General features: G+C 38.6%; 1 long non-coding RNA gene, 1 other non-coding gene and 1 pseudogene across 3 annotated transcripts; 1 reads left to right on the forward strand and 2 right to left on the reverse strand.

Annotated features, from left to right (window-relative positions):
* Positions 1-113: 113 nt before the first annotated feature.
* Positions 114-1953, forward strand: LOC149037663 (uncharacterized). Its single transcript, XR_016181227.1, has 2 exons — positions 114-254; positions 1788-1953. It is a non-coding gene; the product is annotated as an uncharacterized LOC149037663 (long non-coding RNA).
* Positions 1954-3653: 1700 nt separating this feature from the next.
* LOC149037664 (uncharacterized) lies at positions 3654-6923 on the reverse strand (annotated as a pseudogene). Its single transcript, XR_016180766.1, has one exon. The product of XR_016180766.1 is annotated as an uncharacterized LOC149037664 (transcript).
* A 9067-nt stretch (positions 6924-15990) lies between these two features.
* On the reverse strand, positions 15991-19462 carry LOC113677057 (uncharacterized). The gene is made up of 2 exons (XR_016180767.1): positions 19447-19462; positions 15991-17323 (listed from the first exon to the last, which is right to left on the reverse strand). It is a non-coding gene; the product is annotated as an uncharacterized LOC113677057 (transcript).
* Between the last annotated feature and the right edge of the window lie 3081 nt (positions 19463-22543).

The raw sequence follows: 22543 nt of genomic DNA on the forward strand, positions 1-22543 counted from the left end.
CTATTTGTGAAAGTTTTTTAGATTGTGACCTAGTTGGTTCATGATTAGCACGGTGGAGTTTCTTCAGCGTGACTGTGGACTGCCGTGAACGGTTAGCATTAGATTCCATCCACCAAAACCACCTTGGTCGAGAGGGACTGAGATGGAATGATGGGAAAAAATTACGAAGCTACGACAACATGCCGACTTATCCCGATGACCCAAGTGTATTATTTGTTTGGGAAATTGCGTCAAAACTTTTTACTAAAGAAATGGTAAGTATTAATTTATTGTTCGATTGTAGTATTATAAAACATTTTACGCAATTTTATGCAGATATTTCACGTATTTAAAAGGTGCTTAGATGTTAAGTAGTTTTGGTGGATGTCATTAGGGAACATCCACCAAAACTTTGACCAAAACCATCAACAATATATTTTTTAAATTTTATCTATAGCCATTGTTAGATGTTCAGGGAGACAAAAGATTTATACCACTAATTATCAGTTAGTGCTCTGGCTAATTATTTTTTATGGTGCACAATTGCTGACCGACCAAACGTTCATAATGATTATCATAACTCTTAACACATAGAATAAAGTGGTTTTGGTGGATGTTTCTCTCCATCCACCAAAACCACCACAGAAATTTCTGCTACTTCCTTACAGAAGACTGATGTGACCTGCTATTTGGAGTACATAACCACAATCTATTTCTTTGTATGTAGAGATATTTTGGAAAGTTCTTGAGTCAGCACCTTTTATTATTGAAACCATAATCATAACATGGTGCATAATATAGAATACAAAAGGTTCTGGTGTGGTAATCATGTAATCGTGAAACAGGAGAGTTTTTAACTGACTTAAACTGATTTAAACAAACATTTGCAACAAAATTCCAGGTCCAGAAATTTCTTCCACTATTTCCGCCAAAATCATAACCTTTAAGTACAACAAATCAGCACATTAGTAATTGTTATCAGGGGTCTGAAAATCCCATAAATCTTTCACATTTATTTCAAGTAACCTTTAATTTCACATGGATGAATAAGTATACACTCAACATGCAGAATGTCTTACAGTTTACAAACTATTTCCCTTTTTATGGATAGACAGTGAAAGGCCTTTGCCACATTGGTGAATCAAACCATTGTATACCATGCATTTTGTGATAATTGTTTGTTTTTGCTCACAATACCCAGAAAAATGGAGGGGATAAATTTAAATAGCAAATTCTATGGTTAAAATTAAATAACATTGGAAGATCAAATTAACTTTGTACTGTTTAAAATTCAGTTTTGGTTTCTTGCTTATTCCAGCCTCTTGATATTCAAAAGCATTCCTTGTCATTTTTGTGTTCTTCTGTGTACATAACTTGAAAAATAAACACAGAGAAAGGAAACCACAAAGGATTAAACTTGAAGCTAAAGCAAAGTTTAAGTTGAGCCATAGCTGATCCAAATACTGAGCACTTTGTATTGTAACCCATTTAGCAGTAAAGTTTATCTATATGTCTGCCAGCTTGTCACAAGTCTTACCCCTCTCCTTCAAAAGTCTCTATAAATAAATTTTTCTTTGTGGTCCCTAATTGATGATTAGTATATTACAGCTCCTCAATTTTCCTCTCTCAAGTCAAGGTTACTCTAAATTTAACAAAGTAATGGACTTGATAAAACTCAAACTATAACTCAGCTGGCTGCTACTTGCAACCTTAATTTCTAGATATCAGTATACAATAATCATTATGTTATAAATAAGAACCCTAATGCTTAATTTTGCAGTGATCACCTTCCTCCTTTTCATTTGCAGATCAGACTGGAACCTCTATAGGTGTGTTTGCTTGTTTTGAGTGGGGATGGAAGAAAAGGAGTCATGCCGCATATCTGATTTATTAAATCGCATTTGTTCTGTTTATACATGAGTAGAACTACCTTGTTCTCTGAAAAAAATAAAATTTCTCGCATTTTTATCTGTGCTTCGCAGTCAAACTTCCTTGTGTCTTGGACAAGAAATCTTATTTTCTTGAAAACAAAATCTTTGTTTCCAGCCTTCTGTAATAGGTAAATATAACAGTGTAAGATGAGTGACAGTGTATTTCTCAAGTTATTTTTTGGAATGTGACAAAACGGAAGTGTCATAGTGTGATAAGGGGCAAACATATGATTGCTTGATAGAATGCAAAAAATGCAGAATTGCATATATTTTCTCCTTTGTCAGCAGCATATGTTAGTGAAAAGTTCTTACAATTGTTAACTTCTAAACCATCTTCAATTTAGCCAAGATTGAACTGTTATCACGTTTGTCATAAAAGTATTCTGAGATCAATGTCATATGACCCATTCATGTATTTGACCTTTCAAATTAGCAAGCCATAGTTGACAGAAACACAAAGGTTGAGGATAAAAAGAAATTATTATATACAGTACTTCTTCTGTATCTTTTCGTTTCCTTTGCTCTCCAGCTGTTCAATCTATGCCGTGCTGGCAATTGAACACTTTCCTTCCCAAAATTGGGAAAGGCACACCAGTAAAAAACGAATTTTTGCTCATTAAATATCTCATGCATCTTCCCCCAGTATTTTGTGACTTCTGTCCGAGGAAGGAGGTGTAAGCATTAAATTAACCCGAATGATTCCACGATTGTGGTATCATCCAAGCCATGCCAGAGGACTTGAACTAGACAAACTAGTGAGAATGCAAAATAACGATAGCAAAGCTTTGTAATGCTAAAGAGCTATATCAAATATATATAAATATATGTTCCCGAAACCTTTGACAGCTTTAAAGAAAGAAAACTTCGTCGTCAATCCTGTTTCAAATTCCGCAATAAGTTTAAGCGCCTCATCAACAGAATTTACGTATCCTAAATTATCTGCATGTCTACCATCAATGGTTCGCGACTTAAAATTCTCGCTATGCTGTTTCTGTTTGTTCCTCAAGAATCATGGGATTTACAGCTTCGGATGTTCGGCTACATCACTTGCGGATTTCCGAGAATCTTCGGTTATGTTTTGCAAGTCATTAAATATTCCATCTCAGTCCCTCTCGACCGAGGTGGTTTTGGTGGATGGAATCTAATGCTGACCGCCGTGAACTAGCCTGGTCACGCAATATCAGCATTAAAAGATTGTCTCACGGCTGGTGAACTCAAATTAAAGAAATATTTAGCTCGGCATTTATATCATGATATGTTGATGTTTCGCCATCGAGAGTATGAAAATCTCCCCAGAAGAAATTGAAAAATTATGCAACCGATAGAAATTGGTATATTTAATTTAATAAACATTTCCAAAAGTAGGTAAGCGAATTTAGTAACTTCAGTTAAAGGCATAAATCATTGAGAAAATTTCGAGGAGGCAATAGAGAAAGTCTCTTTTGTAAATGCTCGTACATGCTATAGAGTGAGGGTCAACATGACTCGCGGTCACGGTAGGCCTATGATTTTTTTGTTTTGAAATTAAGGCACGCCTACAAAATAACAGGCGCCAATTTTAAAATGATTTTTACAGGTTTGCTTACATGTTCATGCTTTAAGCGCTCTTATTCATCGATATAGAACTGTACATCAGGTACTTAGAGGCGGTGCATATTGCTTCTCAATAAATTCACTGTAAATGCCCTGTCATTGATTTGTCAGGGCTCCATGCTTACAGTCGTCCCAACCGTGGCCCGTGTGTTACACATCATTAAAGCATTGACATTCTTGTATAAAGGACATCAGTTGTTCAATCAGGTCTTTTTTCCTGTCTCTTGATTTGAATGGTACTTCAAAAAAGTGCAAGATTTCTTTGAGCAGTGAAACATTAAAAAGACTCGGCTTATTATCTCTCGCACACTCGCACAAGTTAAAGGCGTCGTAAGACAGAGGGTGTTGCGGCTTCAGTTCGTTGGAAATGTGCGCCATTAAATGTTGTCTTTCAGCTTCTTTTTCCTCTAGAAATAGTTCCTTTGGATTGTGCTCGATTTCTGAGTTTACTTGTTGCCTTCCTCTGCTTGCTGCAAGGCGGGAAAAGAAACCCTGTACTTGGCTCTTAGTCAACCACTCGTCTCGTTCAAACAACCTTCTATTCTGCTCATCTCTTGTCTTGCGCATATCATTTGAGACTTGCTGAGGGTCAGCTTTTGGCCCTGATTGTTCCCCTAGGTCAAACTTTGCAGTAAGATATTTCTTAACTTTGTCAGTTAATCTAATGGATCCTGCTCGTGGCCTGTGTAGGGCCCAGCCCATAATGACAGTGTGCAACGCGGTTATTGAGACATTTTCACTTTGGCGGATATTAGGTTCAGACGGTTCATTTTCAGTGACGTTAACTGACGTAGTAAATCTGTCTGCCCAATCTCTTCGAAGCTTGTCATATAGCGTTTCTGACGGCCTTTCAACTTTGACGCAATGATCCCTTACGTCCAAATGTGACTCGAGCTCTGAAAATGTTTGGAAACTCTTCACGCATCCAGGCTTGGAACATTCAAACATGCTTATATTCGAATCGTCCCAGTCATTCTCTTCTTCTGAACTCTTTGTCACAGGATCTGAGCATTGATAAACACATGTATCATGAAGAGGGAAAAATTTTTCATTAACAACGATACCAGTGTCCCCTTGCCCCTTAACACCAGCTGGTCAAAAGAGATTTCCTTGCCACGCCCTATTCGGTACGACCTCCACACACGAATACCTTTCTCCTCAAACTGGACATTGTGAAGCTTGCTAAAAACATCTATCTTGTTCACTTCTAGGGTTATCTTCGCCTCGTCAACCTCGCAAACGAATGCGGATCTACCTTTCACTGGTCTTTCAGAAAGTGCCCTCCTCATGTCTCCCGCTGATAGAATGTCGTGTCCTTCGCTGCAGAAACGTCGGATGCATGTTTTCATCGGACACAGAATTCTATCACATACATCCTTGCCATATTGTGGCTCTGAAAAGTCGTACCGACAAACTTCTAAACCAACCCGCTTATCAAGCTGTGATGGTAGTGGCTGTCGCTTGCTAGGAATATTTCTGGCAACCTCGTCCATCGCAGCATTGTAAGTACCAAGAATCTCTGTTTCGGATCTGACGGAAAGTTGTTTCAGGAGTTGCTGGAGTCCAACAGGGACTAGAAAAGGGTTTCCTATTAGGGGTAGAAATCTGACGAAATGGCGTTGTCTTCATTTCAGTAGCATAAGATAAAACAATCTTACTAACGGTATGAAAGGACATCATTGGACATGTTCTCTTCAAAGGAATGCGCTTTCGATGTATGGCGTGGCATGCGAATAAACACCTTGCGTGGTGAGGTATCTTAGAAACAATAAAATATCCAACAAACCTCTCAAAATCCGCAGCTTCCTGGTTGACTGAACCTTTGGTAGAACTTTGCCATCCCAAACCCAACAGTCGCTCAGAATACTTCTTCCGGCAAGTGGTGCAAATAGCTATAAAATTGCATCAATACAACTGATAAATCGTCGTCGTCTTCATCATCGTCTTCATCATCGTCATCGTCATCGTCTAGCTTAGCCTAAATCATTTCTAAGAGAAATACTAGGCGTTTCAAACACATCTAGGGGACCTATAGTCTCTATCGTGCGTAACATTTGTCACTTGTGGGTGTGAGATAAAGGAAAAGTTTTTTCGAACCTTAACGACGAGTAGAAGAGGGGCGACATCGCGCGTTGCACGGGAAGGAGATGCAGATTCACCGCTCAGGACTATATTTGTTTCCTTCATTACCACCAGCCAGGCTGCCCAGTAGTCTTAGTGTAGCAATAGCATAAAAGCATTAAAGAAATTTCCTTGGTTGATGATAAAACACACATTTTTGTATTTACGATTGCGACACCAATAATTAACCGAGGGAAATGGACATGCGACCAACAACAACAAAAACTTATAGGGGTATTGACATTTGAGGAAACAGAACTAGAGAGAGCCACAAGGCTATTGGTACTTACGTGATCCTACAGCGGCGATTTCTTTGAATATAAGTCTTATTTCGTCAGCTATTTGGAAGGTTATGACGTGGCTGCCCATCACACTTGTAACTTTCCCAGTATGGCCAGGGTATTGGCACGATCTTGGACCTCGCCAGGATCTTCCCAATAAGTGTCTGTGCCTCGGGCAGATGGTCATTCCCTCGAGCTGAATTCTCGAAAAATGCTGAATTCCCGCTCTCGCCATGATTAACTTGACTTCTGTATCTATTGAGTTTCCACATTCTTAAAAACACTTCTTTGAATAGCTAAATGTTGTTACGGAAACTGTTTATGGCGTGTATCGTATAAACGCGATCGCTGCAGCCAGGAGGCCGCAGTTAATTTGCATATAGGTATTAAAAAGTATTTTCTGGAATATTTGAGCCATTTCGTTAAAAAAGGCCAAAATAATGATTAATATCGATCTTGATACTCCATCAGATAATTGTTCCTGCACCTTTAAGTGTTTTAGGGCTGTTAAGCTTTCCAAACCTGTCTGCTGGTCGGACTGCGTTATTGTTGGTTTCGATCAAGGCGGCGAATATTTATTAAATTCACAAAGCTCTCTGCGGCACAGGATGAGGAGTTCCCAAAAGTTTTAGTCTATATTTAACTTGCTCTATCTAAGTACTTTGAAGCTGCAATAGACTTGAATCTAGATCAGGTCCCCACGTAAGAAAAAATAGCTTTCAACCGCATGTACCTTGTATGCATGTATTGTACCTTACTCCTCACAAATTTTAATGCTCACGATAAGGTATTTTGAAAGTTTCATAACTTGGTAAAAATTTTACAGAATGCAATCGTTTTACCTTTGAAGTATTTAAATAGAGCCATTCTTAAATATGTAAAATAATCAGCTTTGTAGATTAGGAAATAAGGATTTGGTAGCGCTCGATATTTATAGCTTAATTATAGGGGTAACAGAAGACAAATTGAGCAGTTTGGGGGTGACCTTTAAAATTGTCTCGTAAAAATAAAAAAAAAAATAAAATAGATCAAAACAAATATGATATTTTTACATGGGATAGAATTGTTGACTTTCACTGAAAAACTCGGGGAAATCGGTGCAGGACCGAAATTTGCCTTATACGTTCTTACGCGGACAGCCTCTTAATGTCGCAAATCAGTGGTATAAAAACAATGGCATGATTGTTAACGAGAAAAGCACCGAGCTCTAATGCTGGGAAAAACTGAGCACAATTTTTGTTTCCCAGTAAAGAACTCGATAGATATATTTAGGATGACAATAGATAATAGGTTCTCTTTTGATAATCACGTATCAGTTATCTGTAAGAAAATAAATAATCAATTTAACGCTCAGATTTCCGAAACTTATTGATAAGGAGACGCTATTGAAGCTTTATAAAGCCTTTATTTTGCCGCATTTTTATTACTGTTCTTCTGTTTGGCATTTCTGTGGTGCGTGCAATGCCGACAAAGTAGTTAATCTAAATAAGCACATTCTAAGGGTTATACCACAGGACTACAGCTCTCCATATGACATTCTACTAGGGAAAGTTAACTTAAAATCTCTATTCTTTAGACGCCTCCAGAACTTCATGATCACGTTATATAAGAGTCTGTTCTTTACAAATTATTCAGGTTATTTAAGAGGCTGTCTCTCTTATTTCCACCCGGTCAATTTTGCGTCAAAAATAATTTTTCCTGAAACTCTGTCAACAGAAAGACTTTACCTAGGAAAGAACTAAATTAGATTTGGTTTGATTCGAAATAATTTTCTGACTGCATTAGGGGCCATAATTATTTTCCAGTCCGCAGGGACCGTCGCAACGTCTCGAAAATTGAAAAATAGGCATATTTTGTAACATTGCAAAATATTTGATTCGCATAGTTAAGCCACAGAATTTATATCAGATTGCTTAAAAACCTTTCTAGTTTACCAAGAAAGTTAGAATTTGCCCTCTCAATATATTTGAAAAGGCGAATTTTAGCATATTCTGACCATTAGAAATCGCCATCGGCCAATGGCCGTAAATAACCTTGATTTAGACGTTAAGTTTTGGGATTTGGGACCTGGTTGACGATTCTATCCTACACAGCCGTTAAGTTTAGACCTTTATAGGTAAAAATATGCAAAAACCCCTGTACGTTTTCGATTTTTCAAAAGTTATGATCGTTTGAATCAGCACATGTACGAGCATTCGCGATTTTTTCGCCTACACCAAAATCGAACCACTGGAGCAGATTTCGTCATAAATACAGCTTATCCACTTTGCAGCCCGGCTTCATGGCTCACTTCAGAATTTTTCTAATAACCAAATTAGTGAAATCCATGATAACTTCAACAAATAGCTAGGTATTGCCTTCGAAAAGTAGGCGGCATCCATCGTGATTCGTGGTATCAAAACAAATGTCGGAATTGGCCACATTTCGCGGTGAATCACCCATTTAACATCGCTGCAGAGCTCAATTTTTTCCAAAATCAGAACATAAACTCTCCATGTCTGGAAGCTGAGGGAGAAATGAAGGTTTTAAGCTTCTGAAGTGAAGAAATAATCGCTTAAATTTAGGTCCAGTTCGATGTTATACTGTTCTCACAAAGGTCCGCAGGTCCAATCATGTGTTGGTATTTTCGATCCGCGCTTTTTCAAAGCTCAGAGGTGTGTTTCTTTGTGAGGCTTTTTTTCGCATTATACGCCGCAAAGGCGTTTTAATGTCGCTTTTTTGTATTTTATCTATCTTTGTACTGTATGTTTGATCTTGGCGCTTGATATAAATTACGTCATATCGAATGTACTTCCCTTTACCGATGCCATAACATTTCCAAACTCTCAGACCGATATCTCCATATTCGAAGTTGTGGAATCTGTTATGCGCGATAGTGCAATCGTTCAGCTTTAAATTCCAAAACGCCAAACTTCGACACATATGTAGACTTACAAGTGGAGTTCTATGACTGATTCTTGAAGAGAATGCAGCTGCAATCCAAAGTTTCAACGGGACATTAAGCGCGAAACATGGCTTTAGTTTTCGAGGTTAGTTCGCAACAACGAGTCCATTCAAACCATAGAATCTCAAGGGTTTTATGATCCTCCTAAAAAGCGTGTGGTCAAGCGTCGTTCAAAGGGCAGCAAGGAAACAGCAATTGTTTGAATGCTCTGTGTTTGGATGTGTTGAAGTGTTCGAAACCTTTTCGCAGCTGGAGCTGCACCTGGACGTTGGAAAGCATACAGTCAGCAGGTTAGGCCAGTATGATGCAATTAAAAGGGACTGGGCCCTTAAGTTCTCGTCGATAGGTACCGCTGGTATCGAGTGTTCGCGCTCTTCGTTAGATTCCAGTACACCACTCACTTCTCCCGTGGATACTTCGCCCCACTCGTCTCTACGAACAGGATGGGCCGTAAGCAAACCAAGGGGCAGCGTTAGATTTTCAGAGAAGGTAAAAGAATATCTAACGGCACGGTTTACAAGTTGCAGTGGACATGCGAAATGCGAAAAATGAATCAAATGCACGTTTGTTCACTAGAGAACAGTGGCTGACAGTGAGCCAAGTTCAGAGCTTTTTCTCCCGGCTAGCAGCAATGCGGCGAAAAGATCAGGGTGTGATCGGGATATCGCTGGATGAGGAGGAAGATATCCAATGCGTCCAGGAAAATTCCGAGAGACAAGTTCTGGTAGACAAAGTTAACAAAGAGATCAAAGTCTCACATCCAATCTGCTACGATACGTAGGACCTCTGTGAACGTTACCACAGTAACACACTTCAGAAACTCAATGTGGTTTTGTTGAGAGCCATCTGTAGTCATTTTGAGATCCCTGTAAAATTGAGAGACAAACTGTCGGACGTGATTAGTGATTTTCAATGTGTTTCTGAGTAGACTTCTGTAAACAATGTCTTATACGGTGGCTGAAAGTGTAGAATATGCTCTAGAGATACAAACTACCTTTACTTCCGATATCAAGTTCTGACGGCGTTGTTATAGTGTATTATATTATAATATCTAGTAGTCAGTGAAATGTTTTGATGAAATCGATTGAAATTTTACCAAAAGCAACACTTATAACATCTGTTCATACGAAGCATGTGTCAAGTTTTTAACACGTTGGTAGCCGATTTCTCCGGCTATTGACAGGTTGCTGTTCTGTGGACACAATCGACGCGGAACCGAGAGAAGCAAGCTCAGGATATTTAAAATCGATTTATTGATTATATGATATCAAACTCCAGGTAAAAGCATTTATTCTTTTCGTCCAAAATTTTTCTCCCCAAATATTACATTGGGATACAAAACAAAACCATACGGCACAAGCTATCAGCGGTCTTCTCTTTTGTGCGGACCTTTGTGAGAACAGTATAACATCGAACTGGACCTAAATTTAAGCGATTATTTCTTCACTTCAGAAGCTTAAAACCTTCATTTCTCCCTCAGCTTCCAGCCATGGAGAGTTTATGTTCTGATTTTGGAAAAAATTGAGCTCTGCAGCGATGTTAAATGGGTGATTCACCGCGAAATGTGGCCAATTCCGACATTTGTTTTGATACCACGAATCACGATGGATGCCGCCTACTTTTCGAAGGCAATACCTAGCTATTTGTTGAAGTTATCATGGATTTCACTAATTTGGTTATTAGAAAAATTCTGAAGTGAGCCATGAAGCCGGGCTGCAAAGTGGATAAGCTGTATTTATGACGAAATCTGCTCCAGTGGTTCGATTTTGGTGTAGGCGAAAAAATCGCGAATGCTCGTACATGTGCTGATTCAAACGATCATAACTTTTGAAAAATCGAAAACGTACAGGGGTTTTTGCATATTTTTACCTATAAAGGTCTAAACTTAACGGCTGTGTAGGATAGAATCGTCAACCAGGTCCTAAATCCCAAAACTTAACGTCTAAATCAAGGTTATTTACGGCCATTGGCCGATGGCGATTTCTAATGGTCAGAATATGCTAAAATTCGCCTTTTCAAATATATTGAGAGGGCAAATTCTAACTTTCTTGGTAAACTAGAAAGGTTTTTAAGCAATCTGATATAAATTCTGTGGCTTAACTATGCGAATCAAATATTTTGCAATGTTACAAAATATGCCTATTTTTCAATTTTCGAGACGTTGCGACGGTCCCTGCGGACTGGAAAATAATTATGGCCCCTAATGCAGTCAGAAAATTATTTCGAATCAAACCAAATCTAATTTAGTTCTTTCCTAGGTAAAGTCTTTCTGTTGACAGAGTTTCAGGAAAAATTATTTTTGACGCAAAATTGACCGGGTGGAAATAAGAGAGACAGCCTCTTAAAATATATGTTCACCGTACGGTCTTCATCCTACAATTTGCGCGGAAATCATATCCTGGCCCTTCCACAACCTATTCAGTAGCTCAGTGTTAGTAGCTCAGTATCAGAATCTCCTTATCAGTAGCTCCTGTATCAGTAGCCCTTATATCAGTAGCTCTGTTCTACTAGTACTGTATCAGCAGCTTCTCATCATTAGCTACGCAATATTAGCCCCGTAACATAATTCCTCATTAGTTGCTCGGTATTAGTAGGTCCTGCATTAGTAGCTCCGTATCACCAGCTCTCTAGCTCCTGTATCCGAAGCTCCGTATTACAAACTCCGCGCCAGAAGCTTCGTATGAGTAGCTCCGCATCATTTCCTTCGTATCATTTACCCCATATCAGTAGCTTCTAATCAGTAAGTCTGTGTTAGTGGTTCTGTATCAGTAGCTCTGTATCAGCAGTACTGTAACAGTGGCGTCATTAACTCTTCTTCAGTAGGTCCTAATCAGTAGCTCCATTTTAATAACTTCGTATAAGTAGCTGCGTATTAGAAGCTGCGTAATAGTGGCTCCTTTATCAGTAGCTCCATGCAAGTATCTCCATAAAAGTGCCACCATATTAGTACCTCCGTTTTAGTAGCTCCGTATATGAGTAGCGCCATATCAATATCTTTGAATCGGACGCTCGATATAAGTAGCTCCTCTGTTACTTAATACGTATCAGTAGTTCCTGTATCATTCACTTCATATCAGAGGCTCCATATTAGATACTCTGTATCAGTAACTACCCATCAGTAGCTCCCTATCATTAGCTGAACTGGAAAAGGGTCAAGAAAGGATGCCCTCAAGGGTCCTCGTTTGGACCTCTTTTATGGAATCTTTTCCAAAATGACTTGACGTTCGGAATTCCTTCAAAAATTGGGATGTATGCTGATGACCATCAGTTCTACGAAATCAACAAGGATATCAATACTATACAAAGAAAACTACAGGATACTGCACAAAGAGCTACAAATTGGTACGATACGAACTTTCTCAAAGGGAACTTTGATAAATATGGATCAATGATATTGAAAGGAGGTAGACTAAATGATGAACAGTTAAAGCTAAATGTTAACGGAACAGCCATTAAATCATATAATTCTATTAAGTTATTGGGTGTAAATATTGATGATAATTTCAATTTTTCTGATCACATAAGTAACATCTGTAAAAAAAGCAGTCAAAGGGTGGGTGTAATTAATAGATTAAGGAAGTTAATCCCAGCCAAGGCTAAATTACAACTTTTTAAGGCTGCTATTCTGCCTTATTTAACTTACTGTAGTATTGTATGGAATTGTTGCAAAGCTAGTGATTCTAGAAAATTAGAGAGGGTACAAGAACGGGCCCTTAGAGCTGTTTATTGTGATAGCATATCATAGCGACCTCCTTAAGAGGGCTAATTTAAAAACCTTACGTAATAGGCGATTACATGACATAGCTGTGTTAATGTTTAAAGTTAAAAATGATCTGTGCCCTAATAATATCAAGAACCTGTTTGTTATTAACAACAACAAATATAATTAAGAAACAATGATTTCATTATCCCTAGAGTTAGTACTACGCGCTATGGTAAGCACTCTCTTAGGTACTTAGGTCCAGTAATCTGGTCTAAGTTAGATGGAAAAATAAGAGCACTAAGAACGCTGCAAGAATTTAAAAACGCTTTACATAAAGTAGATATACAAAGTTTAATCTCTTCGAATAATTGCAAGAACTGTATTTTATGTAAATCTTAAATATTTTAAATATTATCAAGATCATATTATTGTAATTATTATTATCTTATTATCTCATTATATTAAGGTCATTATCTTATTATACAGGGTAGGGTATTATAAACATGGGGTCTACTATTTCGGGGTAGGGTAGTTTTATATGGGAAGAGCTCTTTTATCATATTCCAATAAATTTTTAATGCATAGTTTTACATAGATTAGATTAGTTTAGTTTTAGGTGTCCTTACTTAGTGGGAAACTGCTATCTTATTTGACACGTAAATAAAGATTATTATTATTATTATTATTAGCTCCTTATAATGAGAAACCAATTAGTAGCTTAGTAAAAGTAGCTCCATATTAATAGCTTTGTTTAAGTTGTCCCGTATCCGTAGCTCTATATCTGAAGCTCCTGTATCGGTGGCTTCCATTAGTTACTCTATATAGGTAGCCCTTTTCTAGTATCTCGTAATGAGTAGCGCTGTAGCTGTAACTCAATAACAGTAGCTTCCCATAGGCTGCTCCGAATCAGTAACTCTGTGTCAGAGGCTCCTGCATCAGTAGCTCTGTATTAGTAACTTCTTATCAATATCTCCTTATAAATAGCTTCATATCAGTAGCTCCTTACAAATAGCTCCATATCAGTAGCTTTTGTATCAGAAGCTTCACATTAGTAGCTTGGTCTCAGTAGCTCCATGTCAGTTGCTCTACATCAGTAGCTTCGTTTTAGAAAGGCGGTATCAGTTGCTCCCTTCATGGTTCGTGATGCTGAAATTCATAGTTACCAAGTTCAAATATGTACATGTACATGTACATCAGCATCAACAACAGGAGCCACCATAATTCAGTTTAAGTACACATGTGCCATGATGACCAACAGTATGTCCACCAAACGCAGTGATGATGGTGCTGGATGGTGTGAGGCTAGTGGGAATGCCACCAGGGTTACATGATGCATTTGGGAAGAGTTATTTGTACTTACTCAAAGAGATAACGTTTCCCTCAGCGCCAGTATCAACCTTACACAAGAGCGGTTTCTTAGAGTGATCCGAGACCACGTCCACCTTTAGGTGGGCTTGCGTGTCATTCTTGGTGATCTGATTAACTGACAAGGTATGGAAGTATAGATGATCCGGAACTGATGTTTGGGGGCTTTAGGAGGGCTTGAGTGTCATTCTTGGTGACCTGATTAACTGACAAGGTATGGAAGTATAGCTGATCCGGAACTGATGTTTGGGGGCTGTCTTCCCTGTAATCACGGGCCTCAAGGCTATGGAAATGCTTCTTCCTATCAGATTTCCCTTTTGGAGGTTTAGGAGGGTTTGGACGAACATGCTTAGTCTTCCCTTTTTTGTCAGACTTTGATGAACGACAGACTTTCCTCCAGTGGTTCTCTTTTCCACAAAAACCACATTTTGAGCCATAGGCAGGGCAAACGGATCGCTCAGAAATGTCGTGCTCGGTGCCACAACATCCACAAACGAATAATTGGGCCGCGGGGCCTGATGGGAGGACCGCAATTTAACACGTCAACGTGAGTTGAGGTACCAGGTGAAATTTCATTAATTTGATTATTTGTTGCCTCTTCAGTCCGGGCGATATCCAGAGCGGTATCAAGCGTGAGAGTGGCGTCCTTGTCCAGGAGTTTGGTTTGTGTACGCTTGGAGTTAGATCCAAAAATAAGAGCGTCTATGATGTGCTCATCAGGATTCGTAAATCGACATTCTTCGACCAGAATTCGAATTTTCTTGACAAATGAATCCGCTGACTCACCAGGTTGTTACTTCAGGGTCCTGAGTTTGTATCTTGACAGCCGAAAGTTGCTCTTTGGAGACAAAAAGTTTTCTAAATCTAATTATATTATGAATACAGCTTATATATACTAGGGGGCCTGAGAACTAATCTGCGACCGCAGATCGGAAGCGATACTACGACAGTCTGGTTGATAATAAACTTAGTCAGTCTGATCAAATATCAGCGAAATATCTCTGAAACTGGTAGTAGGTCTGTATCAGTAGTTCCTTATCAGTAGATCCTGCGTTACTAGATCCTTCATTACTAGCCCCGTAACAGTAGCTGTGTATTAGTAGTTGCATATCAGCACCTTCGTAAAAGTGCATAGATCTGTATCAGGATTTATAGCTTTATAATAATAGCTCCGTTTCAGTAGCTCCTTATCAGTACTGGCTGCGTATCAGCAATTAAAAAGGGTGGCCTTATTTTCACTACCGATAGATCGCTTCCATATTCATCTGTTATCCGCAGTTCACATTTGATTCTCATATATTTACAGTTAGTTATCTATCATTTTATGGGTTTATTTGAGACCAACATAATGACCAGCTCCCAATTGGCTTGTTAGCTCATTTTGTAAAGCGCTGCACTGGTATCGTACAGGTCATGGGTTCATATCCCATACTGCTTAGGTAATGTTCATAGCTACGAAGATCGCTTCCATATTCAATTCTTCACCCACAGTTCACAGAAATGATTTTCATATATTTGAAATAATTTTCGTGCTCTTTTAGTTAGCTTTTTTTTTTCTAACGCCAAAAATTATCCGTCCAATGTTGGAAGAACTGTCTGTAGTCTTAAAACAAGAAATTTTGTTTTCCCAAACTAAAGTCTTCAATTTGTTCACAGGGTTCGTCACACGCCACCATATTGAATTTTCAAAAATAACCACATGGAATACCACAGGGTCCTGTTCGACCTTAACCTCTAACGTCATCAGACAAGTGGTTTGTGGAAGTTCTTTTCTGTGGCAGGCCTACGATAGGATTTGGCCGGCTTTCATTTTTCCATGGTTAAAGCAAAACGGCGATTTCATTAATTCTTGAAATGCCTGCAATTTTTGCCTTTTTCCGTATCTCTAAGAAATATATGAGTTGCCAGTAATCGGATCTTTGTGATTGCGCCAGGTTGTTTCGACGCGAAAAATACACGATTTTGGTGAGAGATCGTCGTTTTTTCGCCGCCAGTTTATCACAAATGGATTTAGGTAAGGGACCGGTCATTATTTATCGCCTGGGGGGGTTGGAGTATTTTTGTTGTCACATCGGAGCATTTACCTGATCCCCCCGTAGAGTATCTAGTTTTTTAGAGATCCCCCCTTATCGGTAGTGGAAAGTTTCATGATCCCCCCCCCTTTTCTCCCAGCCACCGCCAAATAACTTTTTGAATATGCAAGTGATATTTTAATAGTGGTACTTACGTCTCATGGACTTTGAACCACAACGGTAAATATTTGCTCGTCAGATACGAACTGAATTGTCGAGGAAGTGCCAATCTCAGGCTGTTCATCCAAATCCACGAAAACATAGTCATCGTCGCTCTCTGCCTCTCCACTTTCGGATTCTTCATCCTCGGATTCCACGTCATCTTCATCACTCGACAGTTCTTCTGTTATCACAGTCTCTTTATTCTGTCGGTAATAGTGACATCGAATGGCCTTCACTTTGTCAAGTTTCCGACCCACAGTCGTCAAACCATGCTTGTTGAGATACAGGTCTAGTTCTCTTACCCGCAACTTTTCAACTTTGCCACCCTCGATGAGGTTATCCCATTGAAAGTCCTTGTACGTTCGTTCGGCCTCTTGCCTTCTTCGCTCCTGAGCTGCTCTTGTTCTGATGTCCTTTCGGATCTCAATATCCTTCAAATGATTAACATATGCAATGACGTGCTTCTCTTCCACATTATATTTTGAGCAGAAGCTCTTCATGGTATCCTGATCGTTTCTGATACTGTCAGAATGTTCCTCGTACAGATCTTTAATACATTTTCTTGGAAGGTAATCATCTGGTGTCCTGCCTGTCGATTCCGTCTGATAGATATCCATGAAATGTCCAGGATTGTTTGAATCTGGTACAGGTTGCGGAATTCTTTCCGTTTCTGGACCGACCCATCTATTGTTAGAACACCAGGAACAGAGATTGGAACTTTCTTCTCTTGACTCTTTACAGGCATCACGACAGAATTCCATAAAAAGTTCTCCACGAATATAGTGGTCTTCCATAAACGATTCGATCTTTCGGAAGTATGCTGCACCGGGCGCTTGCTCTTTGTTTCGTTCTGATGCACCCCGATAGTTGTCGAGGTAAACAGAATTGAAAAAGAATAATTCATCAGGGGACTCGCTTACTTTGCTCTTGATGTAATCTTTAAGGACAGGGGCATCATCAATTCTCTCGGCTACAACAGACATACCAGGCATTTTTCTCCATCCGTTTCTTTTCGTACTCTTCGTATGACTGGAGAGACAGTTGTTTGATTTCCTCTTCTGAAAGATCCTCAAATCTCCTATATTTTTCCCACTCTAGAGTTGCGCCATCCACAAGAGCATCAGAAATTGCCGAGTTTGTCCAAATGCAACCACCCGGGGTCCCGGCGCGACCTAAAATTCCTTTTTTTTGGTCTGATCCCCCCCATTATGCTTGTCAATTACGGCTGATCCCCCCTAAAGGTCTTCAAAAAACCATGTGATCCCCCCCCTAAATACTCCGACCCCCCCCAGGCGATAAATAATGACCGGTCCCTAATGTCGATACAAAGGAAGCGTTCGTTTTGGTGTGATTAACCATGAAATATGTCATAAACTCTACCGATTTACTTCCTACCTTGCGTAAGGTTTATTTTGAAATTAACATCGCTCTTTGGTCTTCACATAACACATAATGACGTTTAAACTTTACTGGAACAATTTGAAATAGTACTTGGCAACGACACACAACAGAATAACAGAACTGAATGCACTGTTGCTGTACAATCCCTTCCAATGCTACGCTCAGTTGCCAACGTATCCCACGGAATCGCCTTTAGGTTTCTTGCCTGGGCAACATTTTTCTGGACTAAGACTCCATCGTGAGTTCCTTTCTAAAAATACAGGCCTATTTTTTGTTAGTTTTCAAATCCCCCTTTTTCCATATTTCTTTTCCTCTGGGCACAATACTTTGGCGTTCGTAACTGTTCACGGCAAATAAATTTTTCTCCACAAATGCAAATCTGAGGGTCTAATGGTGTTAACCGGTAGCCGTAAAACAACCATACATTTTAGCTGTTGGTCGTAAAAGTTGACAAATTATAATCGTTAGTCATTAAAAAGGTTTACTGTAGCCGATAGCCGTAAAAGCCATCACCCCACTGAGACCCTCAAACCATGTATGTTTCAATAAAAACTCTATCTACTTCTTTTGTCTACTTAAATCTTTTTCTAGTCAGCCTTTTCAAAATTCTTCCATATCAATTATAAAAGTAAAATAGTACAATTCCAGTAATATTGATCGATCTTTCCGAGAGCTCTCATCCCACTCCAACACCATTTCAAAAAAAGGCAACGAAGCGAGAGGCAAATCGGATCTAGTACATTGTGACATGATGGCTTATCTGACGAATGATGCCAAGGCTGTTGTTGGAACTGAGGCACCTCACAAATATGTACTGAGTGTTAGGTTTTGTTAAAGAGTTGGACTATGTACTTCATGAATGGTTATTATCAACTGTTACGTTGCGAACTCAAGCTGCGCTATTCAAAGATTCTTTCCTCGTTCAGGTGTTAATTATACTTGTATATTTCATGTTATTTTAAGTTAGTTAAACAAAGTTGTGGGTTGCAGAATTTGATCAAACAGACAAAAAGCGTTTGAAAAGAAATGAAATGGACAAGTTAAAACAGTTCAATATTTAAATTCAATAAGATTAAAAGAGTTACATTATATGTTACATAAGGAAAGAATATAGACATGAAAATAATCCTAAAATGATAACCATGACATGCTGAAGTAATTAAAAACAGATACAGGTTGAATGCTTACTTTTCAAAGGTTGTCAGTATAAATCTGAAAAAAGAAACAAAATCAGACATTAAAAGAAACACTTGCAAAATGAATGAATTCAGCGCAGTGAAAGAAAATTGGTAAAATTTCCGCACAACCTCAAGCTGAAATGGTAATAATAATTTAACAAGAGAAAAAAACTACAGATATGAAAATAATGCTAGATGATAACCATGAAGTGTTGAAATAATTCAGAACACATAAGGTTTGAAAACTTATTGAAAGAAGGTTGTGAGTATAAATCTAAGAAAAAAAATTAATATCAGACTTTCAAATAAACACTTGCAAAATAAATGAAATTCAGCTCGGTTTTGTTGTCAGAAGATTCTAGCGTTAGACCCTATCAAATGTGTGGCCAAATATTGACTTCCCCAGAGAAGAAGGACTTGATGCACAACATGGTGACCACATCCAACAGAATCAGCTGCATATCAATGCACTGGATGACCACCACAAATCAACCCAACCAGACTGGAAAAAAAAACATGATTCACGATGGCTCCTCTCAATAACATGCACAAGGGTCACTGTTGATGACAGCAGTTAGCTCGACCATTATCTTGCCTCTCCCGCCAAATTAGCCATTTGACCATATTACCTCGACTAATAAGACTAAATTGGCCGCCTCATCCAACACGACTGACGGAACTGCTAAAACACTTCTAAAGCTAATAGAGGTCATTACCAGAAATCACGGACATTTTGCGCTGGTGTCACAGTGTATTTGGACCCTTCGCGGATTTGGACCCCCCCCCCCCCTCCCAGTCCATATCCGCTGGCGGATATGGACCCTCCTTCGTAGGTTTGAACTCCCCTACCAAACTTTCCTTTTGAGCATCGTTTATATCGTATTTGGTAACTAATTCTATTTGCAAGCTTTTTGTCGATGTTCTTTTCAATCACAACACAACATACCTCAATAAAGGTAAAGAAAAACAGCCATTTCGCTCCATTTCTGCCGCATTTATCATAGCGAGTCGTACAGTATACGCAAGAATTAGATGCGAACAGACTACTGCATTCGAACTATTGAAATTGTTACAATAAATCTTTGCTTCCTCTGATGCGAGTCAACATTGATGCGAAACGTCATAACAATAGTGGAGACTATTGCTTCCACTCACAAAAAAACTCAGTCTGATTTTCTAAAATAATAACAGTTTCTGAACAAGAAAGAAGAAACTACTCCTACTACAAGTCGTCTGTAAAGCCTATGATAAATAAAAATGTTTCTGACTGAAAGACTGCTTTCGGGGCGGAAAAGCGGCAAGGTAAGTATTTACTGCCTCTTTAAAAGCTGCTGTTCCAAGGCTTGTCTTTAGCCGACCGTTTCACTACTTATTTATTTTCTCCTAGGGGATAGAGTACATTATCAAGTGGAAAGGATGGCCCATGTCATCATGTACCTGGGAGCCTGCCCTCGATCTATCTAAAGAGCTTATCGAGTGAGATGAATTATTACCGCAAAAACATAATTTTTCAGTTCATGCCAAAATGTAAAGAAAGCTTAAAAAAGTTGAAGTAAATATAGTGCCTTTAGAACAAGAAAGGCTTTTCAGTTGACTTCCAATATTTAAAATACCTTGTTTTTATTATAAGAATAATTAACATAAGCTGAAAAATTTATAACCCATTTGTTAAGATTGTTTTAAACAATTTGTTTTTGTCCTAATAAATCTGTTTTCGGAATCTCTTTTAGACTTTATAAAAAGCCTCCACAGCCCTCAGAAAGTGAAATTGCTTCAGCATCTAATGGCTTTTATCTTGCAGCCAAGTCACCTTTAAAATAAAATTCTGTCAAAGTGCAGCACACTTACATAGTTAACATAGAGCATGATGTCTATCGATATTTTTTAACTACAAAGGAATATCATCAAGGGACTCTCAATACACCATGCTCAGCTGAAAGGATTTTAACAAGTTGTCTCTGCCCTATCATTGGTGGTATATATTTGGACTCTCATGGCTGAAGTGTGGACGTCTTGTATTCTGCAGCATACACCTTTATTGATATCTGGCTGGCTATACCAGCAACTAAACTACTCGCTACATCTAGTTACAAGCTCGGCTTTTATAGGTACGGTTGAGGATCTAGAACGTTCCGTAACATTACAATAGATTCTACTTATATATTGATTCAGGGATGACTCAGCATGACACAGCTACTTCTAGAACATTCTTGAAGGTCACACTACAATGGCCAGGGAAAGGCTGATAATTTTCCTTTAAAGATGAAAACTTACCTTGGAAACTCACCAAAGCATTTCGTTGTGCAAGCAGGGAAACTTTTTCGAGCACCAAAAAAGCCCCTTGAGATGGTATCTCTTAAAATTAATACTAAAGCATGCAGTGAAGAATAACTACCAACTTAACTTTTAGCTAATTAATAATTTTTGTAACACCAACAAGGCATTGATATTTGGTTGATAGAGATACTTTTAAAGAAGGATAAACAGCTTTTACATTTGGATGTATTTAAGACATAGTACAACATGCTTGTCATCAATAACATTAAATTATGTTTTTATATGAAACTGAATGTGCTTTGAGGTGCTTTTAAGTTTCCATTTTGATTGATATTTATTTCCCCTGGTTTTCTGCTTTTGAAAGGTGGCAGAATTTCAAGTGAATACAAGTCAAAGAGATATAAAAGTCAAGCTAAATAGAGGTTGTGCAGCAATGCCTCCCCTGTTGTTAGAGAAGGAGAGAAATAAGTTGGGTTTTGTTCATTTTGCAGAGTCCTTTCTTCCTCTCTATTTCTTTACAAATCCCTCATTTCATATATCAACTTTTGCTTTTCTGCCTCTAGATCATTATAACTATTCTTCCACTCTGAAAGCTTCTCTCTTGTGAGATGAAGGTTCCTTTCCACTCCCTTAATAGACACTAGTTCACTGTGTAGAATGCTTAAAGTGAGATATTTTGACTAAAGCTGTTCTCTTTTTCTTCCTTTAGTTTGCCTATATTTGCTTGCCACAACTTTTGCTTCTCTTTCTAGCCTGCCTTGGATAGGGTAGCCTGTCTCTCAACTAACTCTAAACCATGATCTGGAAACTATGGCATTGAGAAAGTCAATATAATCACATCCATCCTGAACATTTTCATACTTTATCTTTAGTAATAGGTATGGTATATTTACTTCCTGTTTTATGTATGACAAAGGTGGATCTGGGACAAAGATTTTCCATTCATAGCTTCTCTGCATGTACCTTGAAATTACATCTGACATTGTTGTGATGTATTTTGGGTTTCTGATATCTTATGTGAAGGAAATCTGCATTTCTGAGATTAAATTTACAAGTGTGTAAGTCTAGGCTTTCTATAACAAGTCCCAGTTCCTCGATGCATTAGAAAGCGCGTGTCTAATGGATGGTTCATTCAAACCTCCAATTTTTCCAATGGGTATACATTCTGTGCCCACATACATGGACTACCTATAAAGCTGAATAAGCCAGGCTACAAAGATTGTTTTGGGAGAAAGAAAATGGAAGCCCGTCGTAAAGAAATTTTGCGCAGCACCACAGTGGTTTCTCGAACTCCACACACACTCATATCGGTCGATTTGCAGACGTATTTACAGGATAAAATGTTCTTTTTTAAGTTCCCTTGAAACTTATTTCCTGCACGGGAGGAAGCCGCGAAATACTCTAAAAGAGACCCCTAACCTTACGACCACTGGTTGAGGATACCTCAGACAAATCTCAGACACTTGAAGGAGTGACACTGGAGCAAAAACATCCTATTTGATATGCATCTGGACCTTACAAGGAAGTCTGGTTAAT

Source organism: Pocillopora damicornis, chromosome 11 (assembly GCF_964200805.1).
Source record: "Pocillopora damicornis chromosome 11, jaPocDami1.2, whole genome shotgun sequence".
In the NCBI taxonomy this organism is placed as follows: Eukaryota; Metazoa; Cnidaria; class Anthozoa; order Scleractinia; family Pocilloporidae; genus Pocillopora; species Pocillopora damicornis.